The sequence below is a fragment of the Cupressus sempervirens genome, chromosome 2 (genome assembly GCF_028749045.1).
Source record: "Cupressus sempervirens isolate cs-2001-9-10 chromosome 2, ASM2874904v1, whole genome shotgun sequence".
Classification (NCBI taxonomy): Eukaryota; Viridiplantae; Streptophyta; class Pinopsida; order Cupressales; family Cupressaceae; genus Cupressus; species Cupressus sempervirens.
The window spans coordinates 8,770,516-8,795,829 of NC_143119.1; positions in this window are offsets into that span (position 1 = coordinate 8,770,516).

The window sequence follows — 25,314 nt, forward strand, 5'->3', positions numbered from 1 at the left end:
CCATATGGTAGATAAGCCAGATAGCATCTCATAGACTTGACCAAAAACACAAAATGGTGCTCTTCAGATTTTCCTATCAATGTCTTATAACAAATTCCAAGAATTGTAAGTTTCTCCTTGTTGAATTTATCTAAAAATTGAAGGTTTTATATGTAGAAAATTTCTAATGCCTAGAAGTCTCTAACGTAAAAAGTACATTATCTAAGTTTTTGTTTAACCTAATTAACCACTTTGAAATATTGCCTCATCTTGATGATGACTTATGTAGTTTGATCTGAAATATTGATTTGAAAAAGTCCACACTGTTTCAAGTTGTAAAAGAAGCGTGCTAATTCAAAATTAGATATTTAAAAATCCATCTACCCTATAACCAATGAAGTGACTAGAATGGTACAAGTCTTTTTTGTAAAGGATCTTTTGTTCTTTCTTAACAAAAATGAATCTACACTTTGCATACCAAAGCATTACATAAATCACTACAGTGCAATAATTGCATCCACATATTCCTAAATATAAAGCAACACCAACCATACATTGCTCTGAATGCATCTTAAAGTTCGATAACTGAAAAGAAATTATTTTTTGATCACTAACCTCAACTTTAGAATGTACATGAGATTGGTGTGTACCATTGAGGAGCTTTGCTTCCTTGTCAAAAACATTGGCAAGGATGAACACATATCTTCTTAAAATGTTGCATCTGAGAAGGAAGATTATTGACACCCCCTTTTCTTCAAAATAAGGTAGAGCTTGTTTATTATATTCCATAGCATACTGCAATGAAGTAAGAACTATAAAGATTAGCTTTAGATATCAACTTCAATTACTTTAGTAGTTGATCAACATCCTTCAGCATGGGCAATTGGATTTTACTTGAATCTTGTTACTATTGTTTAATCTATAAGTTTTCATGGTTTAGCTTCCCTATCAGAACTATTACTATATTTTTCAATAGATGTTTTAGGGTTTTATAATTCAATATTTAGAAAATGTCAAGTTTCAAATTGCATATGATGTTTATGATTGTCCATTTGAAATATTTAGGGTGTAAAATTATTAAAAAAATGCAAGAAGTGATGTGTTCTAGTCTTGCATACTATGTGCAAGTACTATGCATGAAGATAAATGTAGTGCTTGCCCCTAGGTCGCATTTTGTTATCATTATCAAAATTTTTTAGAGCTGGTTTTATGCTGATGGTTAGTAACATTGTTATGAGATTATCAGATATTGTGCTATGGATTCAGTTTATTATATGATGAGATTACTTGGTACTTTATATTTCATGTATGCATAATGATTATTATTCAGTGATTCCAATTATTGATGATGATTGGTTAGATGGTTTATTATCACATGTGTTTTATTATGGATACTTACCCCATACTTGCATGTGTATGGTGTGCGTGTTTTCCTTGCGTGTTTGCTTTTGTATGGCGTGTCTGATGTGGTTAAGGAAGGGAGTCGTAGTCACCTGCTAGTTGGGATCTACACGATGCACCACTTCCTGCCATTGCCTATTTAGTTTAGTATATTTGTGCTTGTACATGCATGGTTTTTATGCAGGTTGTAGGTACCGGGTATCAACTTCCCTGAATTGCCAGGATGAGCGTACCCTATCACACTATCTCAATGATAAGAGAGGGGAGATAAATTCTCAAGTCCAAATCCCAACCCTTAAGCTATTTGTTCTAATTGGAAAATTAGGACAAGTATCTGAGTTGAGTACCCTTTGAATGCGTCGGATGATGTAATTCGTGATATTAACCTTGGATTGGTTTTGTATGTATTTTGGCTATGATGGGTTTTTCGTATTTTATTCTATGAGTCTTTGATGTATTTTCTATTAATTAAGCCTAATTAAAAGATTTAATTAATGGTTTAATTTAATGGAAAATTAATATGATATTTTAATATTTATTTTATTTAATTAATTGGGAAATTAATTAAATAAAATAATTAAATTTAAAGATAAAAGTTACAAGTTTAAATTTGGAATGTGACAATATTTATTTTAATAATAATATATATTTAGAGTTCATTTTTAAATAAATGACTAAATAATATTATTATTAAAGTTAATAAATATTTTAGCAATAAGTTTTGAAAATGAAATTTAAAAGTGGAAAATATATTAAAATTATTAAAAGATATATTTTAAGATTGAAAAGTGGAGATATTAAAGTTTGTGCATGAGATTTAATAAATAAATAAATAAAATTGGAAAGAGTAAAAGTAAATATTATATTAATAATCGTGCATTATTTTAATATTTGCTCACATAGGAGTTGGCAAATTCTCGGGAGTTGTCATGTAGACAACACAGGGGTTTGCACTCTAAGAATGCACTAAGTTGTCTACACTTAGAAGTTAGCATTTTATTTGAGCACATGGTGTCTACAACCTTAAGACTTATCTAGAAGGTTGGAGAAGACCCATGCTTGGTTGTCATGCTTATCTTCTAGTTGTTTCTAGAGACACTCTAGATGCATCTTAGAGGCCTTTAAATAGAGGCTCTCCTAGTGTGTTTGAACAAGCTTAATGGAAGCTACAAGCTACAAGCTTCAAGCTAAAATGGAAGCTTCAAAGCTTACATGCATTGGAGAGGCTCTTATATTCATTGGTTTTCTACTTGCTTCTATGCTTCTTCTAGCACTTCTAGTCACTTGGAGGTTTTGGTTGGCTTGGATCTTGGAGGAATTGTGAATGATGGAGAAGGAAGGGATTTTCTATGGACTTCTGAGGCATGGCAAATTAGCATCAGTGTCCAGGTGCACTCGTGATATTCTCATATTCTCTTTACACTATTTCTCTTCCTATCTTCATCGTGTCTGTTATATGTGTCTGAATACTCTCTGCGATTGAATTTGAAATTGGAATCTAGATATGCTATTTGGTTGAGAAGAAAACATTAGAAAACCCTAGATCCAATTGAGGAAGAAATTAGATCTAAACGGGTTTGGGTTCGAATTAGAATCAAATTGAGAAATGATGATTTCAAATTTATAGTTAAACCTGTTGGATGGTTTAAAGGATATGTTAGAAAACAATTATTTTAAAAGAAAAATTCTTAATCTAAGAAATTTGAATGCCCTTTCTATTTTAAAAATATAGGTACATTTTACAAATCCGCAGACATTCACGTATAAACATATATATATATATATATGTGGGAAATCTTTGTATTAAATCTGATAACGCAGTTGGTAAAATGTTATTGGAAACGATTTTTTAAATGCTTTAAGAAAAATATATATAAATATTGTTTGGGAGGGTGGATTACCACCCCCCCCCCCCGTACCCTCTGCTCTGTGCAGGGTACCCGCGCATCGCAGGGTACCTGCGATGGTGACATTGATTTAAATAAAAAAATAATATATTGAATGTGCATTTCAGGAGGTAATTTACCCCCATCCACACCTTATTGGCCGTAGCCTATGGTACTGCGTGCAGAACTACCGCATGAGAGTGACAATTCCGCACGACACGATACCCACGCCAAATATATGCAATACGTGCCGGGTTCGGCTAAAATGTTTATTTGCTTTTGTTAATTGATTGCCATAATTCAATACTTATATGATGATATTTATCAGTATTTAATGTTTATATATATATATATATATATATATATGTATGTATGTATGTTACTAGTATTTAAATACTATTATATGTTTGATATTTGATTAAAAAAAAGAAAAGTATTAATAATAAATTATCAATTATTATTTTAAAGAAGAACTTAATAATTAATCAGAATTTTCTAAATGAATTAATGGAGGATTTTCATAGGAACGATTGTAGATAGAACTGATGGAAAGAGATATATTTATTAAATAATATTTAATATATATTAAATGACATTTAATATATATTAAATAATTTGAGATGGTAATTTTATATTATGAGATGATTTTAAATTAAGTAATTGGACAATGGGTCATCGTTACATTTTGACCTTGTTATAACATAGCTACGATTAGAATTATTGTTATGACTAATATGTTATGTATTAATTATTGATATATCTTAATGGTGGTTAGAGTTATCTAATGAAGTTTATGTAAAGGTTCTCTAGATTAATAGTTTTGATGAGTTATTATTTATTAATGAATGTTGGGTCTAACAAACTATTAATAAATAATAGTATAAATGGTTAATCCGATAGAGTTAATCTAGAAGAGGTTACTTAATGACTGAAGTTTTGCAAATGATAATAATTTTTGGATTTGGATTATAATTGATTTTAATCAATTGATGTTCATTGAGTTGTCAATATAATTATATGCGATAGAGATTTAACTTGAATGGTTATCATTAATATGAATTGTTAAGAAAATATTAGTATGACGAATGTGGTCATTATGGATAAGATTTCCAAAATAACTTGTTATTAATAGTATTATTGAAATATTAATATTTGGATTGAAGTTGAATTTTTACGTACAAACTATTGCTAGTCAACTGATAATCATTGGGATTGGTGGTATCGTTGTGCAATTATTAATTAGATCAATTAACTAGAGTTAATTGGATTTAATTAATAATTATGTTATAGAGATTTAATTGATATAATTCTTTTAACGAGATTGTAGAAATATTGATATTGAAGTTGATAAGTCTTATTACAATGACTTGAATGATGACTTAGATATTTTAACTGTTATTAGTGACGATTTGATTATTATAATGATTATAATTAAGAGGCCTAAGCGTTAGAGATATTTAATTAATTTTTAACCATTAAAATGTTAAAGAGTCATTGATTGTGTACCTATGTTAACTGATTGATTTAATTGATCATTTTAATAAAGTTATAATTCTTCTTATTCAAAGACTAGTAATTGGTTCTCTTATAATTTAACGATTAATGATCCTTGATTATGTGAAAAGTTGTAGTAACATTAGAGAAGAGTTAATCTATTAGAATATGGATCATAGTTAAATAAAGAGAACAAGTTAATTAAGGGTCAATGATGATCATTTTAGTGAATATTTATCCTTAAGTTATTCTTAGAATGTAATTCTTATTAATGGAAGGATAATATTTTCGGGGAAACAAATGGGTTGACGTGTAGGTCAAATGAAGAACCTTACACATTTATATTTGAAACGAAAACTGAAGCTCTACACATTATTCAGCTATGTGATTTTAGTAAACCAAAACATGTGTTTGCATTGTGTATTCTATATGCTTCTTATTTTGGGTTTTGGGTTGACTAGTGTTGACCAGTTATAGGACGTCTACCAGAGGCTCAGGGGTTATGTGATTGTGATGTCATGATGATGTCTTAATTTTGATCTTTATAAACCCAACCATGGTTATGTGATGGTATTCTCTATGAGATGTTGTATTTATTGATTTGTTAATGCTTTTCAGTCTTTAGGTGTGAAGTTGAGATTCTTATGTATCTGAGACACTAGACTTAACCATTTTTGAGTCATTGATCAGTTATCCTTGGATTACTTTCTAGTCACCATGATGGGACTAAAATGTTGAATTATGATGTCATGTTGTGATATGTTTTGACTCAACCATTATGGAGTCTTTGATCAGTATGATTTTGAGATATTCTTGGTTGCTTGTTGAGAACCAATGGATATTGTGATTGATTTTGAGATATATTTTGGTTATTGAGAACCAATGGATACTTATGATTATCAGTGATGCCTTCAGTTGCCAATAGAGAACTGTTGTGGTCATGATTTTCTATGGATGTTTCCCAGATGCTCATGGAAATTTGATGATTCTTATTATGGATATTTGATGCTTATATTGTGGATATTTGATGATTCTTTTATGGATTATCTTTTGGATTTATGTGCCTAGGAGAGGTTGTCTAGGTACATGACTATGGGAGTGGCTTGCATAGGGGTCCGAGGCCCAAAGTGGTTAGTACCAGGGTAACCTAATGCAAGTTATGTAATAAGTGATAATCTAGTAATTAAAATTTATGGGGGGAAACATGATAAAAAGATAAGTTAGAGATATTTGAACCACCCATGCCTTGAGTGCTTGTATAGACTAAGGATGGGAGAAGTGCCTCATCTTCTTGAGAGGGCTTCTTGGTTTCCACATGTGCCACATTGAGGGTCCATGGTTCAGAGTAACCAGTCTAGGGTAACTCAACGCTTGAGGGTCCGGGGTCTAATGAGAGATCAGTCCAGGGTAACTCAAGTAGCCATGTGATGACACTCCCTAGTATGTAGCCTGAGTCTCCTCTATAGATTTTGTGTACCTTTGATAGTGTACTTATTGTTGTGCCTCTGGGATTAGATGTCGGTTTGTGATTAGAACCTTTGAGTTAGTATACTTTTAGGATTCCTAGACTTATAGCGATTTATGCTATGTGATTTTGATAGCCTATTTGGGACTTGAGATTATCTCCTCAGCATGGTGGGAGTGGACCACTTAGGTTCCACACGGTTGGGTGGTAGTGTATTTCCACTCTTATCATTTGAGATCCGTCCGAGACACCGTGGCTGGAGCATTCTTGGTTGGTATTTATCTTCATTATGTTCTCGGATCATTATGATAGATGATAGACCCTATGATGGATGTATTTACTGGTATGTTTCTTATATTGATGATTTGCATATGTTAGATGATGTTATCTTATGCTTTAATTTGCATGTTAGTAGGATGTTTTAGGAGTGACATTCCTACTATGATAATAGCCGATGATCTCTTCGGTGCTTTGGGATGTTACGCACGGAGGGATGGCTAGGATCCACGATGGTCTAATGATGCTATTTACGGTTGGGAGGAATCGTGCACTTAGTTATTTATGTTTGTGATATATGGTTATCCTTTATGATGGATGTTTATATCTTTTGTGATGATTTATCATGTATGGTTTTATTTATGTTATTGCATCATGGATTAGAGTTAGTATGATGATGTACTTTATTTACACAGATGTTTATTCTTTTAAGCTTTTCATACCTTGTAACATGTATAGTGGATGATTGAGCTAAACTAAAATGTAGTTACAAAAAGGACACTTGTATATGGTTTAAGAATGTTGGATGTATCATTGTTATTTCATAAGGATGTGATGTTAGATGAATAGTTAATTTAGATGTGATACAACGTTAAGGGATCTTTAAAGAATGTAATCTATTATGTTATGTTTACTTTCAGTTGGATGTAACTATTGCTTCCGTAGATGTTATGAATGGTTTTACTTTCATGTTTAAAAAAAAAATTGTTTGGCAAAATTAGGTTAATTCTTTTGGATCCCTTGGAGGGGCATTACAATAAAGGGGCCTATTTTTGCTACTGCCTTCATTCCATTGACTATGATAATTATATGGACTTCATTATTCATCACCAAAACATCTACTTGGGTAGGTTGTTTTTCTTCTATATTGTTTAAATACATACATACATACATACATACATACATACATACATACATACATACATACATACATACATATATATATATATATATATATATATATATAAAATAGACTACATATATATGTTGATCTAATTGAACCAAATTGAATGTAGTGTGGTAGGAGGAATGGTGATAGTAATAGGATTATATGGTGTTCTATGCGGTAAAGCTATGGACACAATGTTCCCCACTTTTGACAGCACAGAGATTTTAGGCATAAACTACATAATATCTTATGAATACATTATAGTGGTGTCTTTGTTCTAAGAACAACAGTTCATTGTAGATAATACTCCAACACTTATTCTATAGAACAGTGAAAGATTATTTTTTTGGTAACATATATTCTAAGATTTTTGTTCCCTTAACTTTTGACTGCTAAACATAAATTGGCTTGATTGTGTCTAAATGGATGTGACCCTCTTTAGAAATTGCTTAAAACAACATTGATTGAATTTGTTGCTATCATTATTGAACCAATAAACTGCACATATTGGAAAGAACAATTACATAGATTTATATCTCAGAGGGGAAAAATCCTTTATTAAGAGTTGAAGAAAATATATATAGTATGGTATCTTCTATACACTGAATATTTTGGAAAAGATAGTGTAGTACAGATTTTTCTTGTTATGGTGAGACATTACTGCTTATTGTTTCCAATAATTTGTTCTCCATATGAAACTTATCATGTTTGGATTATACTATCTGCATATGTATAATAAACTCTTAGCAATGAACAAAATAGTATACTAAATGGTGAATTGGATAGTATGTTGAAAGTTGCTGAAGTGAATAAGACTATTCAAAATGTCAAAATATATCATTGATATTCACAGGAACAACTATATATATATATATATATATATATATATATATATATATATATATATATATATATATATATATATATATATATATATATATATATATATATATATATATATATATATATGTAGCAAATTGTCTAATATGACCATCAGTGTGCAAATATACACAAATATACAACTATCGTGCTAAGACTTATATTGAATATGCAACAACTAACCTTGAATATAGTATTATAACACTTTCCAAAATTTCTTTTAACTTATCATGATATTTATTCATGGATGGAAACAACTATATGTTTTTAAGTTACATATATCAGACTTAGTTATTAATCAATGGTATGTTTGATTTAGTTTGACATCTATGACACAATAGTGCATGGCTAATAGAGTTCTGATTTCTTTCTTTTTTATGATTCTCAAGCCTTCTTCCATTAGTCTATGTCTACCAATTCCTGTAGATGTTCAAAGTCCTAGATTTTTGAATGTGCATGGATGTTCAAGTATTGTTACTAGTCACAAAACACATTGTGTTCTGTTTCACAAGTAAATTTCCTCCTACAACAAGAGAAATGACTTTGATAAATCTCACAAGTTGGTTCTGATAAATATTTTTGATAAATATTTTCAAGCTTTGAAAATGATAACCCTTTTTACAAAGATGTTCCACAAGCTCACCAGATCTAGATTTGTCTATGGATTATAGATTCTTCTTTTAAAGTTAATGTTTATGGTAAGTTTCCATATATAGACAAGAAAATACACAAATGATCAATGTGTTGTCTAGCCCAACACCCTGGATGCAAATTTGACCATACTGTCAAACTTTGGTCACACATTTAACCATACTATTAGGCTTTGGTGTTGGCCCAAAAAACCCTCATTTCAAATGATTTCAAAAGAAAGAAAGTGTATGCTACACATCAACCAATTTTCATATTCAAGGTGATAAAACTAAAAACATATAAAGCTTTAGTTGTATCAATAGTCTTCAAAATTTTGATTCAGATTGGTTGTCAGTGCTCTACTTACACATAAAATGGACAATTCATACCAATTTTATATTTATATTTTTGGAGATTGAAAAGTGAAATTATTATCCTATATTTATTGGTAAAATCTCTTAAGTTGCATTTAACTATTAAAATATTTATAAGCTCTACTATTAGCTCAATTTGGGTATCATTTCATGAATCTTTGAGGCCTAAGATTGGAAGGAATGGTTCCTTCTTTACAAAAGTTAAAATTTTTTACAAAAATAATGTCTGCTTCCTATAGTATTGGCTATCAAAAACTAAAGTTGTTCAGAGGTAAATATTTCCCCTTTACTAGTCTTAGATTTTCCTTTTGTTCTCTCTACTCGTATATGCTCATATGCTTGTTTGAAATTGATAATATACTCATTAAAATATATTTCTCTAATAGTACCACTTAACATAAAAGGGGGGTAAATAAAGAATAAATAAACTACCATCTACCTTTTTGCATCACACTACTCTTTCAATTCCTACAACCAAACATAGAAATATGAGGAGTGAGGACATAAGTCAACTATACTTATGTAGTATCACAGATCTAGAAGTTACTCTAACAAAACAATAATATTAGATTTATCACTTTTATGTTTTTTATATGTTCTATGATGAAAGCTTCATCCTTAAAATAAATTTCATGGCAAAGCAATGATCAAGTATCTAAGATCATTAGTTCAAACTTTCAAGTCCACAGTGCCAATATTGTAGTATTTTTCTCATTTCACTAAATTGGCAAAAACCTATGTCATTAAGTCCAACACTTGCCCCCTCTCTTCATTTTCTTTTTTGTTTTTGTGTAGTATATAAAGGAGGAGATTCCTACTGACCCTTTCTATAAAGATCTAGGGCATGTGGACGGAACATAGTAGCAAGAAAGGAATGAAGGGCCTATCCCATTAGTTGAGAGGGGAACCTTCCTAATCCCACAATTTTAGTTTCTATCATAAAAAGTGGTACATGGCCTGTGCCCTATTTTCATTCATAAGTTTGGAATTAAGATGTCAAACTTGTATTTCTCCTCCAATATACTAATAAACCCCTCCTCTTTTCATTGGAGGCCACATTGATGAAATTGAATCTCCAAACCTTAGAGAGTTCCCTTTGAGATTCTATCTAGTCTGAATCTAGACATCATTCAATGCAAGAAAGAAGCCAATGGAAATGAATCATATTCACTCTTCTTTTTGGTTTTTTAGAAGTTAAGTTTGTAATAGTCACTTTCCTTTTTACACTTGAAGTTCAGTTAATGCATTCCACTTGTCAATTAAAGTGGAATCTAGTGGAAAGCTCGGGTAATCTTAACTCAAAGCTATGACTTTGTTAGAAAGTAGGGTTTGAACTTGAAAGGTCCCATAGCTTAGGTCAACCTCCAAATAGAATAGCAAAGTCTCTAGGACCAAGAGCATGTTTACTAAGAACATCAATGTTTTTCAAATCACTTCCATTGAAAAGACTAAGGGAAAAAAAAAAATAGCAAATTTCCAAGGAATAGGTATTAAATACTTGTCAAAAGGTTAATAAAGAAGGTATATTGGTAAATTAAGGAGAAAATTATTAGAGTGGGAAGCTAAAAATAGGATCATGAATGAATTAAGTGTCATGGAAAAACATAATTTAAGACAAACAAGAACACACCCACCTAGGAGAAAGCAATTGGAATAATGTTCAATGATACTTAGAATTTACAATGGCCTACATTACAGCCTTTGCCTATTTTTGGCCCCTACCAGGTATGCCAGAATATATACCTAGCATTGCAAGTTTGTTCAAGGTACAACTAAGACATAACTGGGAAAATTCACTACCTAGAGGAAAAACCCTGTGTACTAATGGAAAAGATTGGAAAACATGCATTTTCACGAAGAAAAAAAGTAAAGAGAAGATTTTTTTGGACCAACTAATTGGAGCTAAGGTCCATCTGTTATCTTCTTATAAATGTTTTTTATTTGTTTCAGTCATAGTGAAGATGTCAAATTTTCTATCATCAATGCTTTTTTTCTTTCATAGTTAAGCTCTTCAAATATTATTTTAATAAATCAAAAAATGGCCACAAGAAGGCTTTTTCTATGCATGAACTTGTGTTATACATATGAATTTTGAGTAATATCTATGACACATCCATCCCTATTTTTGATATGTGGAAGCTCATTTTAGCCTATGTTAACAAGATGCCTGAGATTGTAGGTAAATATGTGAGTCATCTAGTGAATACTTAAGCAATACGAATATAAATAACTTATCTTTTTTCAACCAAAAAAATAGGAAATTGTTCACAAATTTTACAATGTAGCTCATGATCAAAATTGATTATTTATACAATGTCTCGCACTTGAGAATTCTTGTCAAAAAAAAGTGAGCAATAGAATCTCCACTAGTTATAGATTTGTCATCCCACTACTATCCAAAAGAATCGAGTAATTTGTTTTCTATACAAGTGTTGCAATCTGATTGAAAAGATCATTGTTGAGATAGGGATACTTTTGAAGAAGAATGTTTCAATCATTGTTTTGTCACTGATGTCAAACCTACTATTTTTTGGAAAGACAATTGCTTATAAGATCCAAGTACTATCACGTAATTGATTGATGAAGACGATTTAATCAATAAGATGTAACAACAACAGCTAGAGGAAAGGTTGAGTTATGATTATGTAATGAAGTATAAGGATTAGTTAAGACAATGATGAAATGATGTATTGATAATCTACTCGAAGATATAGAGGTTGGCTACACTTAGAAACTTTAGAAGAATAAGTTATAAAAAATCTATCAACAAAGCTTGACTAAAGATAGTAGTTGGCGCCAAGCAAAGTTAGTTCAAGCCAAGCAGAAAATTAGTTGGTGTTGAGCAAAATGTAATAGGTGTCAAGTATCAATAAAATCTAGTTGATTCTTAGTGAAAATGCAATAGGTACCAAACAATGTATGTGTCAAGCATCAGAAGATCAATAGTGCCAAGTTGTTGCATTATTTGAAAAGTCAAATATTCACCAAATCTGAGCTGATAAGTTTGTTATCTTGGATTTTGTGAACCAAGTGGAAGATAAAGATGATGAGCTGGTGGTACAAAATTTGAGGTTAACCATTTTTAGGTGATTTCAAGTGGATTCTACATGAAGTTTCTAGAAGAAACAAGATATGGGGTAGATACATTGTATCTTACCTAATCTATCAAAACCCTAATTTGGATGATGGAAAATAGAGTGAAAAAAGTATTCTAATTTCCTATAAAAGGAATGACTAGACAAGAAGAAAATGGGTTGTGTGCTAGAGTATGTAGAAGAGCAAAGAATTGAGAAGGTCAAGAGGACCAAAGGGAGAACAGAGTGCAAAGACCCTGCTTTGTCAAGTGACCACATGAGTGAATGTGTTGGGACAACAAGCAAGAAGGCTTAAGGAGATATAAGTTTGGAGAGAGAACAAGCTATCAAAGATGCAATGACTAAAAGCCAAGTAGAATTTTGAACTGAACTAAGATCTGGAATCTACAAGATATGTTTTATGTTGTATTAGATCAAAAACCCTTATTGTTACTCTCTAGCAATTGTATCAGTTAGGGAAAAATCCTTTGGACTAAGGTTGACTTAACAGTCATTAAAATATCCTTTAATAGGGTGGCATTCCAAGTGAATGACCTAAAGTCCTTTAACTAGGCTCACTTATAATAGGGTGATTGAAATCCCTTAGCCAGGTCACACTTAACGTTGTGTTTTGTAACCTTTAATAGGGTTGGCCTTTCATAGGGTATCACTTCAGAAGATTGAAAAAGAAGTAGCATGTTACTGGTGGTTTTTCCCAAATTTGGTTTCCACATTAAATCACTGTGTTATGTGTGTTAATCTTTCATTTTTTATTGTTGCATGTTGATTTATTAGTAACTTGCATGTTTAATGGGTTCACTAGGCTAAGTGAAAAGTTTTATTGGGACATCTAGACCTTGAATAATTGATTCACCCCCCACCCCGCCCCACCCCCCCAACCCCCCCACCCCCTCTTAGTTATTCTAAAGAATTTCTAACAACAAGAAGCATGGAGAAACATCAACTATTTCTTGCTATAACAAATATCACATTAGTGAGCCCTTTCTTACGCAATTTCAAACTTGAATTCATGTCAAAACATTCACACCTAACCAACCATCAATCCTTAATCTTGAGTACCTAAATCATTGTTCAATTCAAGAAGATGGGACACTTGTGTTGAAACTTGTTATATAGGCTTTTAGTTTTAGTCACATGGCACTAGGAGGGAATCATATTACTCCATCTCCAATCTCTCCATAAAGGACCCAAAACTTTTGTATTTAGTTTCAAAAAGTAAATTGAGAAATGACATTGCTATGCTATAACTAAGAGACAAGATGGTTCAAAAATATAAAAAATATAGATTATTACCTCTTTGTTTTCTCCTAATGTTGCTCTTTCCTACCCACATCTTTTCCAAGCCTCGCCAGTTGATGGATTTGATTGTATTGCCTTACCAATGCAAAACCAAAAAATTAAATCATTCAATGTAGTGACAATAAGAATTGATTGAGTATTGTTTGCCTACCTATGTATTTTACAAGTTGAGTTGGAAGAAAACCAATCCATTGAGTATTAATTGAAAACTAATCCCTCAGGTACATCTACAAGCCATATCGACATGAAAGGCTCTTAACTTGAATTTGAACCTTAGTCTCTACTATTGTAAATAAATTTTCTATTATTTACACTAGAATAGAACCTAATGAATCATTAAATTAATGAAGTATTTTTAAGACTTAATCTAGTCATGGTGTTTATTATTTGTGTTTTTAAGGAAGCCAATTTAGTAAATGTGGGACACAATATCACCCATAGCATATTAGTGAAGATATGATGTTGGAGTTAAAAAAAATTTAAGAAAATTTTGAAATTATGCTTTTTTATGTTTATAAATTATTGTTGATATAAACAAAACAATTTAAATCAGAGGTCAAGATTATGACAAGAGTTTCTCAGAGCTCTAGTGTTTTGGCATGTTTGTTCTATTGAATAGAAAATGCCAACATTGAGGTTGAGAATTGTAGGTTATATTTATTTTTTGTGTTGAATAATGGATGATAGTAAATTTTGCAAGCCTATACCAAAGTTAATTATTTTCTTAATTTTAGTGCCTTACTATTATCTTGATGGGAAAATTGATAACACACTCTTAGTATTATGTTATTTTAGTTTTTTGATCTCAAATGAATGAACTTTAGTAGGGTTCAAAATGATTTGAGCACTCAAACCTTGTTTCAACAAAATCCCCACCCATTTTGACAACTACAATGCAACCCAATGGATCATCAAAGAATACTTATCAGACATTGCTACAATTTTCAGTATTTAAAAAAAAATTTGTTTCTTAAGCCTATTCAGGCATATGAGTGAAGGTATGAAGTTTGATTCAATTGTTTCCATGTTGATTAAATTAACCTTAATTCGGTTTCACCATAATGACAATACTCAAGATTATTGTTGAACCTCAGAGCTCTGGTGTATGTGTTATGTTTGTTCTATTAAAAAAATAGGGAATGCTACAGCTAAGGCTAATAAATTTGGTGTTATACATGTTTGTAGTGTTGAGTAATAGATGCAAGCTATTTTTCCAAGTCTATTTGAAAGAGTCCATTGAGGAGTTCTAATTTATAAAAAGAAGTCAATACTCGATCAACTTCTAAATAGTATATTAGGATTAAAATGTCTTTCCTAAAAATTATAGAATTTGTAGTACTAAAAAATGGATGCACCATTCGACCATGGGTTTGTCTATGAACATAGTGTTTGATGCAAAAACATACAATGACCATGAATTAAAGAGCACAATCAATCGTGTAACTTAAAGCACATTGTGATATTGATATCATGATTTAACTCTGTAGTTTTTGAGTGAAACTTGTAGACACCTAAATTTGATTACACCGCTTTGGTAATCTAATTTAGCCATCTCTAAAGGAATCATTAATTAAATTCTTATTTAATTAATCCTCTGCCATCCCCTAGCTGATTAATTTAATTAATCATCTACAGTCCTAATTGATAAATCAAATAACCTATTATTTATCAATTTAATCCTATTCTTCTATCTAATTCCAAAATCCCCATTTATTAAATAAATCTATTTGATAAATAAAGCCCTCAAATCTAATAACCCCTAAACTATTCCTAAAACCCCTTTTTAGCCTAATCCATCCCATCCACCCATACTAACTAAGCTTAGACTCTAACTCACCCACCCTCATGAATGCCATCCACTTGCAAATCTCTAACAAGCTTAATCTAATCCTAAACCATCTCTAAATCCCCCCCTAAACTTGTCACATTCCCTAAGCAAGCTTAAGACTTTCCTAAGCCAAGCAAAGTCAACAATCTCAACTCCCTCCAAAATATCCCAACCACTAAGCCTTCAATGCTCTTACAAAGGACATAAAGACTCTTACAAGCCCATTCATTGCTCTTACAAGCCATAATGAAGGATCTTTATGAGGATATTATCTCTTGAGCCTCCTTTGTTGACTCATCCCTCCCCTTTCCTCCATCCACTCACCCTGTGACATGTGTCACTTCCTGATTGGTGCTAAACAAGCACAATCCATGTGCTCCCCTTTGAGTGCATCCTAGCCCTCCTTAAGCTTTTTCCTTTCCTTCCATCTTAGCCCTCCATCTCTCAAGCCTCTTGCCTATAAATTGAATCCCCTCCCAAGCCATTTCATCACAACCTTTTGAGCTAAAGTTATAATGCTAGTTTGAGAAGCAAAATCCTTAACCATACCCTTATAATGCCAAATTGAGAGCTCACAAAGCTACCAATTTGCCATTACCCATCCATCTCCATTGAAGCTATTTTGAGAACCTTGAGCATACATACCAATCATTTACATAGACTCATCTACCAAGCAAAGAGCTAATTCCTATTGGGAGAGTCCATTCATTTGGCTCACATTCCTAATTAGGGATTTCTCTTTAGTCTCTCTTATATGTTATATTAGTTTTGTTAGTTAATGCTTTGTTCTTTTCATAGATTAGTATTCCTTTGCTAACATATTAGTGTATACATTTTGGCACGCCTGGTGGGACCCCACTATGGGTCATTTAATCATCTATTTCTATCTATATATTGTTTTTTGCTAATAATCTAATGTTTCTTGTTGTTTGAGTGAGTTGTAGGGTTTAATCTTGTTCTTGTAGGTTAAAGAAAGCATTAGGGAGAAAAAAAAAAGCTTCAAAAATCAAATTCCAAAATTTTTTTGAAGAAAATCTGTGTGTTTTAAACTAAGTTCTGCACAGTGTCGTCTCTGCAGATCGGCGTCTCCGACTGGACGACTGTCGTCTCCAAATCTTGAACTGTCGTCTCCGAAGTGAATCCTATCATCTGCGCAAATCAGCATCTCCGAGTTTCAACATCTTCGCCAAGCTTTGATCATCGTCTCCGCCTCTAACCATCATCTCCACCTGGCCAATTTTCTTATTCAAAACACACTCTGTTGTCTTTGCATCACACTCTGTCGTCTTCGCCGCCACCAAAGCTCAAACTGTCGTCTCCGTTGTTGCCAATAGTCAAACTGTCATCTCCACTGCTGCAATCCATTAACTGTCATCTCTGACACTGCCAGCTACCTTCTTCATCAGACTGTTGTCTGCGAGTTTTGACGTCTCTACAGATCAGCATCTTCGCAGATCAGAATCTCCACAGTTTAGCATCTCCACCTGATAAACTATCATCTTCGCTTGTCTTCGTAGGATTTAGACCATTTTAAGCATTTTTATGCCTAGGAAAAAGAGAAAAAAAAGTTAAATTTTTTTTCCCATAGTTAAGCTTTCATTTTGGAAGATTTTGGGTGACTAATCAATTTTCTTTTTTGTCTTATTGCAAGTTGGAGTAACTTTTTGGGTGACTAATCATGTTTTTTAGGTTTTTCGTGGAATGAACTTGAATGATTAAACACATTTTTCATTGAATGTATGTTGTTCAAAACACACTCTTGAATGCCATGGATTAAAAGCAATTTTCCTTGGAATGCATGCTTAAAACAAACAACTCAATCTTGAATGCAAAGATCAATTAACCATTACAATATCAAACACTTCATTTGGAGCTTTTAAAATTGAACAAAACAAATCTCTTTTCCACATGCCATTTAGGCAAAGTTTGACTTTTGGATAATTAAGAAACTTCGTTAAGTTAAACACAAATTTGCAAAAATCAATTTGAGTAGTTCTTTGGACTCACCTCTTTTCTAATCACCCATCAAATATTAACCATTGGTTGCAATCTCAGTGCCATTCATGGGGATGGGTCTACTTGAAAAAGGTGTTAAATGTTTCACAATCTAACTCACTCACTTGGTCTTTGAACGTTTGCTTTAACTTTATCAAAATTCTTAAATGACCAAAACTCTAGACTAAATCGATCACATTTCAAAATTTGGATCTTAAAATTGAACAACTCTTGACGTGGAGGGCCTCTGGGGACGCACTTGAAATCGAATCTCACACATCTTTGTTTTGGGCTTAAAAAAAAAATCACACCAACTCTTGAATGCCTTAAAGGAAATTAATCGGTACTTGACGTGGAGGGCCTCCGAGCGTGCGAGTTTGCTTTTTGTTGACCCTAACTCTTCTTCTTGTTTGCATTTTTCGATCTATTTACTTTTGTTGGCACTTCAAAGTTGGAATTGAACATTGTCTCTTAAACATGAGTGCTTGCAAAGTCTAGATTAGTACACATAAGAGTCAGTTGGTAAAATAACGTGTTTTTTAGCCTAAGGTCATCCAAGTCTTCTCTCCCCTTGTCATCTTTCGAGGCCATCTTGGGTGAATAAGATTGGGATCCAAAACCTTTTTTTTCTTTTTAGGAGGCCTACTTGGGGATTTCATCACCCCTTGGGATGACCTCAACTCCAGCATTCCGGTGGAGTATAAGAATCGAGAGGTGAATCGAAAGACACCTCTCTTGGAATCAAGATTTTGTCACTCAGGCTAAGCCTCAAGGAACTTTATACCCTTGAGAAGTTAAAGAGGAGAAGTGGGTTATCGCTCCTCTTGGCTATGTGACATCTTTTTGTTTTCATCTACAGATTTGAACCTCACGTACCTTGGGTATATCGAGGACTCCCTAGCTAAACCAACTGTCAGCATTATAGACAACCATCTAGGATGTTAATGTGTTTGAAGTGACTGATCGAAACATTTGTAAAACATACACACTCCTTAGTGCAAGTATCACATTTTGAGAATCAAAAACTTCTATCTGGTTGTTCCTATCTATTGCTTGATTTTTTTTACTTGTTGAATGAATGTTTGCCAAACTTGGTCAATCCTAGCTTAGGGCATACTTAGCGTAGTCACTACCTATTCTAGAAGTTGAAAAAGTTGAAGCAAAACAACTAAGATATCTCAAAGCCAAGCAGATCCAAGAATTCATGTCAAAACAACGCAAACCCAAACAGAAGTTTCAAAAAGTTAAACTCAAGCCATCTCAGGCATACCAAGAACTTTCAGCTAAGAGAAAGGAACTCACACCAAGCCCTCAAATTGCCAAACTCCACAAAGTAGAGGACAGAGCTACCGACGAAGCCCTTCAAGATGCCTGGTTAGATCACACCATCCAATTTAACCAACATCCAGGAGTTAACAATGCTTATGCCTTACCAACTAGGCATGATTTCTATGATTAGACCCCCTTGATTCTCCACATCTTCTTGCACAAGCTTCACTTTTTCATTAGAGTCATCTTTGTAGGAAAGCTAGCCATCTTTAGCCCTCCCCTCAAGAATTTTAGCTCATTCATCTCATTTAGAACCAAATCATCTAGCTAGCAATCCAAAAACTTCACATCCAAGCCTTCAAATTGTTGTCACCTTGCCAGAAGTTAGCCATTCCTAAACATCTTCCAAATCCACCAATCTCACCAAGGTTATCCCTTTGACAAAGCTTTGTCTAGGGTAATCTAGCTTTGTCACTTGTTATCCCTCATCACCTTGAGCTAAAGGTTGGGATCCACAAGTGGTCAATCTCGTGTTCTTCCTAAAGGATCATCAGTCTATCCTTAAGTTGACACAATCACCACCAAGCTTGCACATAGGAAAGCAGACCTTTCACAATTTGGCAACATATCTTTAAAGTTAGAATCCCCAACCCCATCCTCCTTAGGTTTTTTCATATAGCTTTGCCTCAAACTAAGAAATCATTTGCATAGATAAGCCTTCCCCTTTTGCATCCATCAGCATTGTTGCATCTCATCATTAGGAACATTCTACATTTTCATGCCACCTGTCACTCGCTTAGCCAAGAAGAAAGAAACAATGGAGCCCTATCATTTGGATCGAACAACATCACCCGCCTTGAGCACTCAGCCATACTTTAGCCCAGAAAAAGCTACACCATCACCTATTGACATTGAAGCTTTCATGAACCAACCAGGAAATGCAGTATTGGTGAACGCCATTATAGACAAAAATAAAGAAACAATCATGGCTAACTTTCGAAGGGACAACATAGGAGCCTTCGACTTTGGAAGACCTCCTCCATTATTAGATCCATCTCACCCATTGTTTGGGTAGCTACCACCACCCATAGGCTCTTATGATTCAAATTATCCTCAATATGTGCCAAAAGAAGAGCCTCAACCCACCCCATATGATCCAACAGACCCAAACATACCAGCCTCCACTCAAGTTGAGATCTCCCTTCTGCAAGCCAATCCAGCCACCACCACTCCACCTTTGGTCCACACCACTCCATCTCAAACCCCCTTTGCTCAAAACACATCATCATTCACTCCCTTCACTATTGCTGCTACTGCTCTCCAACCCAGCCTTCCAAATCCACCCATCTCATAAATCAGTGCTAGTATCTTTGGCCAACCACAACAATATAAAACTGGGATGCCACCCATGGGGCCAAGTAATCAACCGTTCATCACCCTAGCTTGTTTACCTCAGCTCAAAACACAATTCCATCATTTCCACTAGATCCTTGGAGCTCAGTGCCATCAGCCACAAATCCACAAGCTACTACCCTCACTCCACAAAGCTATCAAACCCTACAAGCTACTACCAATGTTGTGCCAAGCTCTCAAGTAGCCCAAGCTCCTACCACCACTCTACCAAGCTTTCAAATCCAGCCATCAAGCTATCAAACCCCATCAGTTCCATTCTCAAGCTTTCAATTCCCACCACCTCCACCACCAACTAATCCATTACCTCCCATCACCAACTATTTCTCTATGCCACTTCTAGGAGGAAATCCACCACCACCAACCACCAATTACTTGGCCTCTTTTTCCATGCAGATACCTTCCCAAATGGGGGCACAACCCACATATATTGGTCAAACTCCTCAAAACCAAAGTCAAGTTCCATAAGCTCCCCAATCCTTTCCCCAAAATTCACAACCATCTTATGCCATACCTCCATAAAGCAATCCATTTATCCCACAGCCAGCTTATGTTTCTCAATCCCAACCTCAAATCCAATACCAACAGCAAGCCTCACACCACATGTAGTAATATGTGCCACCTCCACCTCAGCAACCCATCATCCACCATTTAGTTGCCCAAGCCATGTACAATCCCTACCAGCCCATTACTCAAAGCCATCCATATTCCATTGCCCCATCTAGCACATATCTACCTCAGGGCACTCCTACAATGGGGGCACCCCAACCATCACCCATTAATTCAGAATCGGAAGCCATGAAGATAGCTTTGAAGAACATCCAAGAAGGAAATGATCCAAAAACCTTCAAGTTTGAGAATGTGTGTCCTTACCCATTTGACAGAGCCATTACCATGACACCATTTCCCAAACACTTTGAGGTACCCAAATTTGACAAATTTAGGGGAAAAGGAGACCCTGTCACACATATCAAATAATTTTACATGCACTGCCAAGAAGTGGCATACAATGATGTCTTCCTCTTGCGCCTTTTTTCCAAAAGCTTGGTGGGGACAACTCTTGAATGGCTTTACAGAATCCCCTATGGTGCAATTAAAAATTTTGCTGAATTGTCTAAGGCCTTTGTAGCCCAATATGCCCATCTTGTTGAAACAGAGCTCTCAGTAGTTGATCTTTTCCATACCAAGCAAAAAGTTGGAGAAAGCCTTCCCGAATATTTGCAAAGATGGAAAACCCTTACCACCCGCATATCTTGCACCTTGCCAGAGCACCATTTGGTGAAAATTTTTATTGATAATGCCCATCCTAGCTTGGCTCACCACATGACCATGTACTGTTTGCAGACCTACAAAGATATCAAAGAGAAAGGAACGATCCTTGAACAAGGACTCATTAAAGATGGTGTGGTCAAGATTTACAAGGAGGCCAACCAAAATCAATCACATTCCAATGACAAGTCTAGGTATTGGAACAAAAAAAAGTACATTGCAATAGATGGCATCATTGACATGAGGCATGTGAATATTGTTGGTCCTTCTCAAAACCAGTCTAACCCACCATATCAACCAAACAATCAACAAGCTATCAACTACCAACAATAGAATCACTAAAGCTATCAAGGCCACAATTCAAGACCCAACTTTCAAGGGTCTAGCAATCAAGCTAATGCCATCAATGTAGCTGCAAGACAAAATCCCAGATTCCAACTTGCACCTAGAAATTATACACCCCTTGGTGAGCCATTGGATGTAATTTTTGAGAAATTAGTTAAGGAGAACCTCATCAAATTTCCTCCTACCCAGCAAATTGACCCAAGCCAATCCAAAGCTACATGGTAAAAAGACAATGAGTATTGCAAATTTCATAGGGTAAAAGGTCACACCACCCTTAGATGCATGAAACTGAAATATTATGTGCAGGACCTCATTGATCGAAAAGAAATCACCGTTGGTGCCCAAACCTCTCCCAATGCAGGCTTACAGATCTATCAAAATGCTTTTCCTCCTCACAACAATCAAAATCCTGGAAAAGTGCCTATCCAAAACAACAAAAACACCAACAACCGCAAACCAAACCAACAGCATGGGAAGAACAATGACCGCACTTCATCCTATATAGAATATTTTAGCCTCATAGGTTGTATATCTGAGAAAGAGCCTTCTGTCAATGTTATCAATATCCAAGGCCCAAACAGTGAGTGTGTAGTCACCACTAGAAGAGCGTGATTTAACATTGCAGGTCCACTAGTGTCACCAACATCATCAGCTCCATCAAAAAGCCAGTACAATATCTTGGAACACCTTGGGAACATGCCAGCCCAAATCTCCATTTTAGACCTTTTTTGCACTAGTCCTGTGTACAAGAACACCCTTGATAGTGCTCTCATAGAATCCCGTGTCCCTTCAAATATCAATGCTACTGATTTTTTTAATCTTGTTGGACACCTATCATCCTCATGTGCCCTATCATTCAAACCCACCGACATACCCGTGGTCGAGCCAGATCACACCCTCCCACTCCGCATAGCCGTCATGGTATCCAATTTTTTTCGTAAGAAGAGTAATAATAGATAATGGATCAGCCTTGAATATTTTCACCCTAAAATTCATAAAACAAGCTAGGTATACTAAGGCAGATATCATCAGTGAGGTTATCACCATTAAAGCTTATGACAACTTGGAAAGAACCACGGAAGGAACTATTTTGTTACCAATCAAGGTTGGACCAGTCATTCAAGAAACACTCTACCATGTTATTGATCTAAACCTACCATTTAACATCCTCCTCGACCGCCCATGGATTCATGCCATGAAAGCTATTCCATCCACTTACCATCAGTGCATCAAATTTTCGCATCAGGGCACTGAGGTAACCATCCATGCCGATCCAGAACTCTTTGCTTACTGCAATGCAGTTGAAGCTTCATATACAAACCATTGCCCTAGAATTGATATCGCCACATCCATCGCCAGCTCATCCCAGACTTGTAATGACCCAGAAACCATCCTCACCTCCACCCTATCTACCATAAAGATCAATAACAAAGGTTGTGGAGAGTATAGTCTATCAGATGCATTTGCTGTTGGGGCACTCCCACTTGATCCACATGCCCATGGATGACCAACATATCAAAAAGCTAAGGAGATTCCACCTCCTCGATACAAACAGCTTAGCCCAACAACCTTTGTATCCTCAAAAATCCCTCTTCATGAGGAGCTCACTCCAGATATCAACAATTGGTTACATAAGGATGCACCTCAAAGAAATCAGGCATGCCTTGATCACTTTATCCAAAAGTATCCCCAAGAACATAAGCTCATCACTGACAAATGGAAATATCAAGGTGGTGGTCTAGGTCCAGAAGAAAGAGGCATGCAGTGCCCCATCGAAGCACACAAGTGGGAAACAAAGTTAGGTCTTGGCTTTGGCATACCCACAACTGGGGGCACTAATGAGAACGGTCATGCTTTTTTGAAAATTCACCATGACCTTGTAGAAATTGAAGACATTCCTGAGGAAGTTGAAAAGAGAGCCTACGATGATATCCCAGACCAAATCTCCCTCAGAGACTCTGTTCTCCAAGAACTATCCATCCACCTCATTGACCTACCACTCACCCATCCACAACTCATAGATTGGGACCAACCAAGCGTCATACACATTGATGAGTTCACATCAGTGGAAGTGCTTCTGAGATTCATGGGAGCTGAAACACCTCACAAGCAAACAAAGCTAGACTCATCATATATCTATAAGCTAGATCCCAAGGGGTATTTTGGAGAAAATCCCCAACCTAGTTCCGATACACCAAAAACTAGAACTAAGGTAAAACTAGGACTAGCTAAGGCAGTGAAGAGAGCCCCTCAACAAGAAAATCTAGCACCACAAGTAGAACACGAGGATTTAGCATTGCCTCCTCAAGACAATCGACTAGAGGTGTCTTCTATTCTAATTGAGGACACTATAGAAGTCAACATCGATTCTTTAGAGATCCCCAGACTTGTTCACATTATTGCATCCTTATCACAAGACCAAGCTGATCTCCTCTTTGAGGTTTTAAGAGAGAACATTGGCCAATTTGCATGGTCATATAAGGACATGCCAGGGATGGATCCAAAGCTTGTAGTTCATCATCTTGCAGTCGATCCAAAGATTAAGCCCGTCAGACAAAAGATTAGAAAAATGCACCCCAAGGTGGCATTACTGGTCAAAGTTGAATTAGAAAGAATGTTAGCTGCTAAGGTTATCCGACCTATCGACTACTCAAAGTGGATCTCCAACATGGTCCCCATCACTAAGCCTTCTAGTGACATTTGAATCTACACCGCTTTTAGAGATCTTAACAAAGCTTGTCCAAAAGATGATTTTCCCTTGCCCAACATAGATATGATTGTAGATCTTACAGCTGGACATGAAATTTTGTCCCTCATGGATGGATTTTTTGGGTACAATCAAATCAAGATTGCAGAAGAGGATCAACATAAGACAACATTCACTACCCCTTGGGGAACCTTTTGTTACAACATGATGCCTTTTGGCCTAAAGAATGCAGGGGCTACCTATCAAAGAGCTATGACAACCATTTTCCATGATCTTATCCATAGCATTTTGGAGGATTATGTGGATGATATCTTGGTCAAATCTCATACATTCATGGATCATCTTGCTAACCTCGAGAAAGTCTTTGATAGGTTAGCCAAATATCGTCTCATGCTAAATCCCAAGAAGTGTGTCTTTGGGGTCACATCTGGCAAGCTTCTAGGCTTTATAGTTTCCAAATGAGGTATAGAGATTGACCCCAAGAAGGTCAAGGCTATCTTAGACATGCCTCCTCCCCAGACACTGCGACAACTTTGCTCTCTTCAAGGAAAGCTTCAATCTGTTCGACGCTTCATCTCCCACCTTGCAGATAAGTGTATGCCATTTACACATTTACTGAAGAAGGATTAAAACTTCAAGTGGGACCCTTTATGTCAACACGGCTTTGATCAGCTCAAGCAGTACCTCACCAATTCCCCTATCTTGGTTCCACCAGTTCCTAGTCATCCCTTGATCTTGTACATATCAGCAATGCCTACTGCTCTAGGGGCACTTCTAGCACAACTCAATGACTACAGCAGAGAAAGAGCCATCTACTACATTAG